Genomic DNA, 12262 nt, shown 5'->3' with positions numbered 1-12262 from the left:
AACGTATGATTTTACCCCTGGCGTTTCAAAAAAGACAGGGAGCAAATTCCACAGCATTTCCGCATCCCAAAAAACAGTCACAATCTGTACCATTGGTGTGGATTTTGACTGGAAATGACAGCTGCGTATCCGTGTATACCCCTCACCAGAGCCGTAACTTGAAGCTTCTGGCCCCAATGCATAACCTGTAATAGGGCCCCAACTATAATGCTTTATTCATAGTACTGGGCTCCCTATATGGAGAAGAGAAGCCATATGGGCCCCCTAAGGCTCCTGGGCCCGGGTGACACCGCATCCCCTGCATCCTCTATAGTTACGCCCCTGCCCCTCACCTCCTCCAAAGGCTTCCCGTTGTCAGCAGTCCCTGGCTTCTGGTTCCCAGCGGCCTGTAGTGGCCTCACCTGATCAGCGGCGCCGCTGGGAAGTGGAAGCCGGTGAGTGCTGGCAGTGGGAAGCCTTTGGAGGAGGTGAGGGGTACACGGATATGCAGCCGATTTCCAGTCAAAATCCGCACCAATAGTACAGATTTTTTTGGATGCGGAAATGCTGTGGAATTTGCAGCAGAAATTTCCGTTGCAGATATTCCGCCACATGTAAACATACCGTAAGTCAGCTTGAGATATGTTGCCACGTGCAGAGTGGCCTCACTAGTAAGTGTCCTGACATTAGCCTAAACAGAAATAGTGACCCCCCCACAGTAGCCCCAGTAGCAATAGTGTCCCCCACAGTAGCCCCAGTAGTAATAGTGACCCCCACAGTGGCCTCAGTAATAATAGTGACCCCAACAGTGGCCCCATTACTAATATTGACCCTCACAGTAGCAATAGTGACCCTCCCACAGTGGCCTCAGCAGTAATAGTGACCCCCTTCCCCAGTGACCTCAGTAGTAATAGTATCCCCTATATGGGCCCCAGTAGTAATAATGACCCCCACAGTGGCCTCAGTAGTGATTGTGTCCCCTTTACTGGCCCCAGTAGTAACAGTGTTCCTTATATTGGCCTCAGTATTTATAGTATCCTCTATATTGGCCCCAGTGGTAATAGTGACCCCCACAGAGGCCTCAGTAATAATACCATTACTACTGGGGCTGATAGAGGGGACACTATTACTAACAGTGACCCCTATATTGGCCCCACTATTAATAGTGACACCCACAGTAGTCCCCCTGAGACTGAAATACTTACCTCCTCATTGTCTTCCTCCGCTCTGCGCTGCTGCGAGCAGATGTTTGTGTGCTTGATCTCCTCCTCCCTTCTCCTTTCCTACAGAGGAACCAAGGAGGAGAGGGCAGGGGAGCAGTATCCCGGGTGCACACAATGTTATCAGAATGTGCATCCCGCAGCAGCCTCACTGAGGCCTTAATGCTGTGGATTTTCCATGTGAGTCCAAATGGAAAAACCAGCAGCACATCTGCCCGGTGTGGGCATAGCCTGCGGATTGGAGAATTCAACTGAAATCTGCTGCAGATCTGTACCAAAATCTGAGACATAATCCGCAGCCATTAAACGACGTATGAACACATCCTTAAAGGGGTTGTCCCAAGATCAATATCTTTCACCTCTCCACAGGCTGCCCTATGGGGACCATCACCAATCACTTGAATGAGGGTCCCAAGTCCCTTTTCCTCCTCCTTATCTCCATCAGTTGGACTGAAGACGTAGCGGCAAAACATATTGTCAGCTACTGTACAGATGCCTGTAACTGTGTAAGGTAGGATCGTCAGAGGGCTCAAGACCCCCATTCTAGTGATCGATGTGCATTCCGGGCTTCCCCCACAATCCAGATGCTGATTGATAGCTTTCTCCCTATGACTCTGCATAGGGAGAAAACTGTCAATCAGCATCTAGGACTGCGGCAGAAGGCGAAGGGCACCACATGAATATTATTGGACTCCGTGTTGCAATACTGGTCAGCACTGCACAGGTTAACCTGTAATTCTCAAAAGCTGCCTAACATTAACCCCTAAGTGGCAGAGCACATAAAACCTGACAGCTGGCCTTTAAAGCGATCCTGTGGGTCTGGAGAAACAAAGATGGCCACACCAGCTTCTTTGACTGCCTGCAGACTGTGTGGTGGGCTGCATTCCCACGAACTTATATGGGCTCGGTTTTCACGCCGAGCAGATATACGTCCTCCTCATCTGCAGGGGGGGAGGATGGAAGAGCCAGGAGCAGGACCTGAGCTCCCGCCCCCTCTTGGCCTCCTCTCCGCCCCTCTGCACTATTTGCAATGAAGGGAGGCGGGACGGGGGCAGGGCTAAGTTCCGAGAATTAGCCCTGGCCCCATTCTGCCTCTCCCTATTGCAAATAGTGCAGAGGGGCGGAGAGGAGGCAGAGAGGGGGGCGGGAGCTCAGTTCCTGCTCCTGGCTCTTCCATCCTCCCCCCCCCCCCTGCAGATGAGGACAACGTATATCGGCTCGGCGTGAAAACCGAGCCGATATACGTTCGTGTGAATTCAGCCTTACACAGGTGATGTAATTATTGTCGGTGCCTAAGACATTGCCACAGGTGTTCTTACCATAGGATATCCTGAAAACATGACCTGTTGGTGGTCCCTGAGGACTGGAGTTGGGGACCCTTGTGTTAGATAGCCTTACCGCGGAGATCCGTCTGCTGGCTCCTGCTCCCCGCCGGCGGCTTCCGCGGCGGAGATCCGCCGCGGGATACTGCAATGCCCGTGGACAGGCAGCTTAAGGGTGTATCAACACCGTAGATTTTTCTGTGTGAATTTCATAGTCTGAGTATAAAAAAAAGCAGCATGCCCTATTTTGGGGTGATTTTTTTTTGTAGGAAAATGGTCCATTCAAGTCTGTGTGTATTTAAAAATGGATTGCACTTGCAAGATGCGTATGATCTGTTTTAATCGCATGTTACCATGGCAACCATAGATTTTAAAAAAAGAAAATTAGGAAGCATTTAATTAATACGCATGTGAAAACTGCATGCAAAAAAAGAAAGAAGTCAGCCAGAAAAATCGCAAAAGCACATCGAAGTTGTAACCAAAAAAAGGTTGCGGTGCATACAGCCATTTAGAGTTCAAAAAATACATGGCAGATTTCCTTTAACCCCTTAACGCCACCGGACATAAATCTACGTCTTGGGCACATGGTACTTAATGCAACAAGGTGTAAACTTACGTCCTGTGGATGGCATGGGCTCCGAAGTGACCTGGCTGCGATCCCGCAGTGTGACCCGGCCGTGAATGACACCCTGCCCGTTGTTAACACCTTAGATGCTGCGGGTTCACGGAGGGAGCGTGCTCCCTCTGTGGCATCATCAGACCTCCGCTATGGAATCAAGTAGGGCCAATGGGTTGCTATGGCAAGCGGATGCCAGACAAGAGCATGCCATGGCCTATGATCACAATTGTAGAAGTACTGCAATGCATATCATGGCAATCACTGCTTCTCTGGTTTAAGTCCCTTACAGGGACATAAAAAGTGTGAAAAAAAAAGTATAATAAAAACTTAAAAAACTATTTTTGCAGTTTCCCAAAAGACATATTTAGTATCATATCCGTAACAACCTGTGTAAAAATATAAAAAGTTGAAAGGACTTTGCAGTGATGGAAAAAAAAAAAATTCCATAAAAAGTTTTTATTGTGCAAAAGTGAAAATAAAACAAAACTTTGATCCGCCCCTGTACCGCCCCTCCCATTGCAAACAGTGGTGAGGGGCGGAGAGGGGGCGGGAGCTCAGTGCACTAGCTTCCGGCCTGTCCCGCCTCCTCCCCTTGCAGAGAGGGACAGCGTATATCGGTCGGGCGTGAAAACCCAACCAATATACGCCCATCTGAATAAACCCTAATACTGCAAAAATACCCCTACATAAAACAATGACAGAATGATGTTTTCTCTCCCTGCCTTCCCAAAAAAATTACATTATATGTAACCAAAAAATGGTACCAAAAAACTACAGTTCACCATCCGAAAAAACAAGCCCTCCTGCTTCCATGTCAATGGCAGAAGGAAAAAAGTTACGGCTTTTGAAAAGTGGAGATGAAAATCCACCAAAAATTGTTGCGTCCTTCAGGGCCCTTAAGGGGTTAAATTACATACATGAGAAGTTCTCTGTAAGGGAAAGTTTGAAGAGAAGCAGTAGTTCCAGTACAGGGGTGAGGACGTGTAGCATGGCATACTGGGTACAGGCTGGTACATGAAACATGCCCAATGCCTGTCATCGCTATGAGTCAAATTCCGAAAGGTTAAAGGAAGGAAATCCAAGCGCTCCGGGGGGAGGAGGGGGGGGGGCGACGTCCTCCTATCAGAGACGCACGTTCCCATTGCAAATATTTTTTTTCAGATTCCCTGATGAATCATTTTGCTCTCTGCTTTACCCCAGAGGGCACTGCCAGTGGGTGAAATTGCCAAATATCCACGTTGTTTATCTGTTTTGTGAAGGAGTTCCCCTGTTTTATGCAAATAATACTTCTGCCACTTCCTACTACAATTCCTGCTTTAGTTTCCCACTATTTTATGGTTTTTCTATTAAGATTTCAGTGTAATTATACATAACAAAAGAAAAAAAATCAACCTTTAGGCTGGGTTCACACAGGGCGGATTTGCCGCGGAAATTCCGTCCAGAATTTTGCAGCGGCAGATCCGCCTGCAAACGCTAATCCTCGGATTAGCCAGCCATGTGGATGAAATTTCCCCTAAATCTTGGCCACACAGGATGGCAAATCCGCTGCGGCAAAGCCGGCATAAGCTGGTGCTGCATCGCGGATTTGACGGCCGCAGCATGTTAATTTTTTTTTTTCGCTGCGGTCACGCTCTCCTCTATGGGAGCGCCGTCCACAGCGGAAAAGCGAGCAGCCAGGCGGATTCAAAACCCGCAGCTAAGTGTCGCGGGTTTTGAAGCAGCAGATTCACGGTGGAAATCTTGCGGTTTTTCACTGCGGCCAAACCGCGAGATTTCTGCCCGGAATCTGCCCAGTGTGAACCCAGCCTTAGCAGGTCATGCAGGACTGCAACAATGGCTTAGAAATGTAGAAAAAAACAGATGTCATAACGATTAAAGCAGCAATAGTCTGACAATTCCGCATGCATGCCATATAAAATACAATTTTCAGATATCTGGAACCATAAAAAACAAAAACTAGAGACTAAAGCCCCATTTACACTGACAGATGATCACTCAAAAATCGCTCAAACGGCAGATTGAGTGACAGTTTTGAGCGATCATCTTTGCATAAACTTTTAAATAGCTAATTAGCTACTTAAGAGTTAAATGCAGGCGGAGCGGGACACCGCTGACAGTTCCGAGAACTGCTTTGTATATGCAAACAGCTACTTTGTTCTCGGAGCTATCAGCTGGTATCCCGTTAAGCTGATAGCGCCACGAACAGCAGGAGCTGCTTAGTTCTCGGAGCTACCGCTGAGAGCTCCGTGCGGGATACCAGCTGAAAGAATGCTATCAGCTGGTATCCTGCTGAGAACTCACACGCGGCGCAGATAAGTCTCATTACTGACCTTGCTAAAAGTCCAGGATGAAGGAGTAGTGCATGAACAGTGTGCGATGGCCGCCCGTTTAGATAAATGGGCCCTTAAGCACTCAGAGTAAACAATAAGAAACAAAGGAGGCCTTGGAAAGAAAAGGAAAAGGGAAAGACAGAAAAAGGGGAGGCAAGAATACATGGCAGAGAGGGAGGAAAAGCCTCTGCCAGCAACTCGTATGCAGCTGTCTTCCACCCCACACTGCCTCTTCCAGGCCACGACTCCAGCTCAACGCCCCCCTTCGATGCCCGTCCCCCTAACATCCCACCAGATTCTGGAACTCAGGTGAATTGCGGTATATGTTCCACAATACCCAGGCATGACCACTCAACCACGGCACCTCAGAACCATCGTCGCCCAGCTAAGCTCCCGCCCTCTCCCCGCCCCTTGTCCAAAGCCATCAATGGGAGGAGGTGGGACGGAGCGGCGATTAGCTCTACCTCCGCCCATTGCAAAGAACTAGCGGGGAGCAGAGGTGAGCCTGTGATGGGAAGGGAGGGGAAAGGGGCAACGGCATGGTAGTCTCGGTGTATATATGTGTCGGCAATAGAGATGAGCGAGCACCAAAATGCTCGAGTGCTCGTTACTCGAGTCGAACTTTCAGTGATGCTCGAGAGTTCGTTTCGAGTAACGAACCCCATTGAAGTCAATGGGCGACTCGAGCATTTTTGTATATGACTGGTGCTCCGCTAAGGTTTTCATTTGTGAAAATCTTAGCAAATCACCAAAGTCATGTAAAAAACACAGAAATGGGTAGGGCAGGCGAGGAGCAACATGCAGGGCTGCATTTCGGGCTCCGAGGTCTCACTATTAAGCCACAATAGTGGCAAAAGTGAGACCCCCCCCCCCCCCCCCCCACTGTCAGCATAAAGATCATTCTCTTCTGCCACAGCTGTAACAACTGTGGCAGAGCAGAACAATGTTATCCCATTGAATTCAATGGAGCCGGCAATACAGCCGGCTCCATTGAAAGCAATGGGCTGCCGGCGAGCGCGGGATGAATTTTCGGGAAGGGCTTAAAAATATAAGCCCTTACCTGAAAATCATCCTAAAATGTGTAAAAAAAAAATAGAAATGGGCCGGAGCTGTCCAGCGCAATGAATTTAATGGAGCCGGCAATACAGCCGGCTCCATTGAAAGCAATGCGCTGCGGGCGATCTCACGATGAATTTTCGGGAAGGGCTTAAATATATAAGCCCTTCCCTGCAATTCATCCAGAATTGTGTAAAAATAAAAAAAATATATATACTCACCTGGTCCCGGCAGACGGAGTTCAGCTGCGGCCGGCTTCAGTTCTCCTGAACTGCTCTCTGTAGTATTCAGCAGCCTGGGATTTAAAATCCCCGCCTGCTGAATGAACTGTCTCTGATTGGTCACAGCCTGACCAATCAGAGGCAGCTCTCACTCACACCCATTCATGAATTCATGAATGGGTGAGTGAGTGCTGCCTCTGATTGGCTCAGCGCTGAGCTAATCAGGGGCAGCTCTCAGCTGTCATTCATGAATTCATGAATGGGTGTGAGTGAGAGCTGCCTCTGATTGGTCAGGCTGTAACAAATCAGAGGCAGCTCATTCAGCAGGCGGGGATTTTAAATCCCCGGCTGCTGAATACTACAGAGAGCAGTTCAGGAGAACTGAAGCCGGCCGCAGCTGAACTCCATCTTTCGGGACCAGGTGAGTATATATATATTTTTTTATTTTTACACAATTCTGGATGAATTGCAGGGAAGGGCTTATATATTTAAGCCCTTCCCGAAAATTCATCGTGATATCGCCCGCAGCGCATTGCTTTCAATGGAGCCGGCTGTATTGCCGGCTCCATTGAATTCAATGCGCTGGACAGCTCCGGCCCGTTTCTATTTATTTATTTTTTTTACACATTTTAGGATGATTTTCAGGTAAGGGCTTATATTTTTAAGCCCTTCCCGAAAATTCATCCCGCGCTCGCCGGCAGCCCATTGCTTTTAATGGAGCCGGCTGTATTGCCGGCTCCATTGAATTCAATGGTCAGTGCTCGTTGAATCGAGACGAGCACCGCGTGGTGCTCGTCTCGAGTAACGAGCATCTCGAGCACCCTAATACTCGAACGAGCATCAAGCTCGGACGAGTATGCTCGCTCATCTCTAGTCGGCAACCATGCCGTCTGAAGGGCGCAGAAATGTTTGATTTGTGCGCCCGTTCACCAGTTTTATCTCTCCCAATGTAGCGTATATCGGCCGGCCGTGAATACGGCCGGCCGATATACGCTCGTGGGAAAGAGCCCTAAGATGGTATGGAGATGAAACATCTGCCGCAGTGTGCACCTAAGGTCTTGGATGAAGGCTGATTAAAATCAAATTGATCCGCTAGATGGGCTACCTCACCGGTGGGGGAGGGACGTTCATGATTTTCCCACTATTTGCAATGTAGAGAGGTGAAATCTGTGGGGAGATCCACAACAACATTTGCAGATGATTTGGGGCAGATTTTCGTATCCCATTTGGCAGGGCTGACTCAAGGTTTAACCCCTTTAGTGATGGAGCTTTTTTTGTTTTTTTTCCATTTTTGTTTTTTCCTCCTACCTTTTAAAAAATCGTAGCTCCTTCATTTATCCAATGTCATCACTATATGAGGCCTGTTTTTGCGGGACGAGTTGTATTTATCAATGGTGCTATTTAATGTACCATATAATATACTGAAAAACGTAAAAAAAATTTTAAGTGGAGTAAAATGAAAAAAAAAACAACATTCCGCCATCTTTCGATGCGTCTTGTTTCTGCAGCGCACAAACTGCAATAAAAATGACATGATAACTTTATTCTATGGATCAGTGTGATTACTACGATACCAAACATATATATATATTTTGCTGTTTTACTTGTATTTCTTTTCAAAGATGTTTAATTTTTTAAAATAATTTTCTGCCGCCATCTTCTGCGTGCCATAACTTTTTTATTTTTCCATGGACATAGTTGTGTGAGGGCTCATTTTTTTGCGGGACGTCCTGTAGTTTGTGTTGCTGCCATTTTCGAATACATACGACTTTTGGATCGCTTTTTTTTTTGCATGTTTTCCTGAAGATGGGTTGACCAAAAAAGCGCATTTCTGGTGGTTTTTTTTCCTGATGACATTTATCGTGTCATCGAGTTTATCGAGTAAATAATGCATTACTATGATAGATGGGACTTTTATGGATGCAGTCATACTAAATATGTATATTTATTTTATTATTTAGATTCTTTTATTATAAATATGGCAAAAGTTTTTTTTATTACCTTTTTTTATTAATAAGTAAAACTTTATTGATCCTATTTTTCCTTTTTTTAAATTTTTTTATTCCTAGATGAGACAACAATAGAGATGAGCGAGCACCCAAATGTTCGAGTCCGGGTTATTCGAGTCGAGCTTTTCGTAAAATTCAAGAGCTCTACTTGAGTAACGAACCCCATTGATTACAATGGGAGACTCGAGCATTTTTGTATGTGGGACGCCGGGTCACAAGCTTTTTTTTTTTCTCCTAGTCTCAGTCTCTCCCTCTCTCTGCAATAACCCCCGCACGGTTCCGAACATCGTTCAGGGCATTTAAAGGTTTAACAGCTCCGATGAGCCACGCAGCTTATCAGAGCTGTTGCCGCCGTGTGTCAGCTGTAAGAAACAGCCGGCGCTTGCGATGTATGAAGAGAGATCACCGCTCGACCTCTCTTCATACATAAACCACCAATACAGGCCATTAAAAGGCGTATCGGCAGTCACTAAGGGGTACAGCTATTTTACTATCCGGTAAATTCTATGAAACCAGCTAATGTTGGTACGTCATATATAAATATTAGCATCCTTAAAATCTCTTACAGATTGTCCCAATGTAGCATATACATCTGCATACGGTATATAAAAATGGCTAACAAACTATACAGGGCATCCCAAAACTGTGGAAACAGCCATATAGGATAAGAACGGATTGGCGGTTGTCCACTTTTACATACAAGTTGCGGGAAAGGGGGTAACCTGTGACCAACGTGACGGCCATTTTGAATGCTGCCATCTTGGATTCAACTCTAATGGGAAGGTAAGTGTGTGATATATCAAACTACATTGCGTGTACATAATGTTTTAAGCAGAACAAATTGTACTTTCTGTAGTTACCATTTTGGTTTACATATTATGTATTTTAGGTTTTATGATTCATGTAACTTTGGTTGGACAAGCAAAAAAGTAAACACCAGATGTTTTTTATGTTTTTCACTGCTGACACAAAATAAGTATATATACTGTAGTTATAGTACATATTGTATGGCCATACATCTTCCAAGAGATTATTTACACAGCAGCCAAAAAAGAGGAGACACTGACCAGTTTGTAAAGAGCCTACAAGACTTGATAGGAGTGTTATAGGGGAAGAACAAGAGGCCATGTCCCTTAGGATTGCTGAAGTTGCACCGTGGGACCAGTTTGTGTCACCCCTGCATTTGTCCGCTGTACAGATAACAGCCGACAGATTATATATCCATGGCTTCTAGAGATGAGCGAGCGTACTCGCTAAGGCAAACTACTTGAGCGAGTAGTGACTTATGCAAGTACCTGCCCGCTCGTCTCTAAAGATTCGGGTGCCGGCGGGGGGCGGGGAGCAGCGAGGAACGGGGGGGGGGGAGATCTCTCTTTCACTCGCTCCCCCTGCTCACTCCCGCAACTCACCGCTCTCCCCGCCGGCACCCGAATCTTTAGAGACGAGCGGGCAGGTACTCGCATAAGGCAATACTCGCTCGAGTAGTTTGCCTTAGCGAGTACGCTCGCTCATCTCTACTGGCTTTCCCTTTGTGCTTTTAGGGTAAAGTGGAAACCATGGATAGTACTATTCGCACTCCCTGCTCTATAATGTAACATATATAAAGTTTTGCTAAATGAAGCCCAGAAAGTTTTATTTTGCCATAGTTGTCACTAGGGGGATAGGAGACAAAATGGCTTCCAACGAAGACTGGAGAGTGCTTTGTGTCCTTGATTTTCAGGTCAAATAATAAGATAATAGTGTCAAATATCTAGTCCATTGTGCAATTAGCATCCATGTATACGTAGATACATGTGGCCCAGACATGTTCTTTAATTAGGTTCTCATTAGAACTTGTTTTGGAGACTTCTTATCTGAATTCAAAACGAAACTCTTCCAAGTTTGCAGATACCAGCATCTAGGAAGCAGCTCCGTCTTCAAGGTACATGATAGGAAAAAGTGATGCTGACAGTTTTCAACAGAATGGAATGATCCCCTACTTTATGAAGGGATCGACCTATGATTGTAGTCATCACTTATGTGGAACCCTTAACATTTTTGGCTGGACATTTTGTGGCTCTCTCTAGGCAGATGTTGGGTTGTAATTGGGCAGGTAGTTGACCCATGTGATTTAGCGAAGGGAAGATCTTTCATGGTGCTCAGTAGTGGGCAGGTAATTGGGATTAGCTTTCCTGCCAATGGTTAGGCTATATTTACAGGGCCGAGTGCAATGTTGGCCAGTGAAAAACTGAACTTTTTGCCTTGCGATTTTAATACACTTTTGTGTTTGGCACTGCTTAGCACTTCCTGGCTCTTTTTTCATGTGGTCTTTAAAGACAGATCACATGGCATGCGAGTACAATCCATTCTTTGAATGCTCCTATAGAAAACAATTGGCGAGTCGTGAACAAGAATTGCACAAAAATAGGACATGCAACGTATATTTAAACATAAGAGTATCGGTTTAAGTGAAAAAAAAAAAACACTCGTGTCTATTAAAGGGGTTGTCCCGCGAAAGCAAGTGGGTCTATACACTTCTGTATGGCCATATTAATGCACTTTGTAATGTACATTGTGCATTAATTATGAGCCATACAGAAGTTATCAGAAATTATTCACTTACCTGTTCCGTTGCTGGCGTCCTCGTCTCCATGGTGCCGTCTAATTTTCAGCGTCTAATTGCCGGATTAGACGCGCTTGCGCAGTCCGGTCTTCTTCTTTTCTGAATGGGGCCGCTCGTGCCGGAGAGCGGCTCCGTGTAGCTCCGCCCCGTCACGTGCCGATTCCAGCCAAACAGGAGGCTGGAATCGGCAATGGACCGCACAGAAGCCCTGCGGTCCACCGAGGGAGAAGATCCCGGCGGCCATCTTCACCAGGTAAGTAAGAAGTCACCGGAGCGCGGGGATTCAGGTAAGCACTGTCCGGTTTTCTTTTTTAACCAGTGCATCGGGTTTGTCTCGCGCCGAACGGGGGGGCTGTTGAAAAAAAAAAAAAAACGTTTCGGCGCGGGACAACCCCTTTAACTTATTTAAATGAATGGGTTAAATTTTAGTGTTAATTCTGTCCATTCGGGACAGAACTTGCACATTACAATTGCATGTGATCACAGACTATGGGCTCTTTCCCACGATTGTATATAGGCCGTCCGTTTTACGCTATGTTGGGAGAGATAAAACTAGTGAACGGGAACACAAATCAAACGTTGGTCCCTGCACATATACGCCGAGACTACCATGCTGTCGCCCCATTCCCCTCCCTATTCCAGGCTCACCTCTGTTCTCCTCCCTGCTCGTTCCTTGCAATGGAAGGGGACGGAGCTAAGTGCCAGCCAGTCCCGCCTCCTCCCATTGATGGCTATGGACAAGAGGCGGGGAGAGGTTGGGAGCTTAGCTCCACCCACATCCCACCCCTTGTCCGCAATGGATGGAGGCAGGATAGGCTGGCGCATAGCTCTGCCCCCTCCCATTGCAAAGAGCCAGCAGGGTACGCTGCTAAACTCCCTGTTACATGTGCTGCTGGGATCTGTA

Source organism: Eleutherodactylus coqui, chromosome 1 (genome assembly GCF_035609145.1).
Source record: "Eleutherodactylus coqui strain aEleCoq1 chromosome 1, aEleCoq1.hap1, whole genome shotgun sequence".
Taxonomy (NCBI): domain Eukaryota; kingdom Metazoa; phylum Chordata; class Amphibia; order Anura; family Eleutherodactylidae; genus Eleutherodactylus; species Eleutherodactylus coqui.
Note: the sequence above shows the minus strand (reverse complement) of the source record.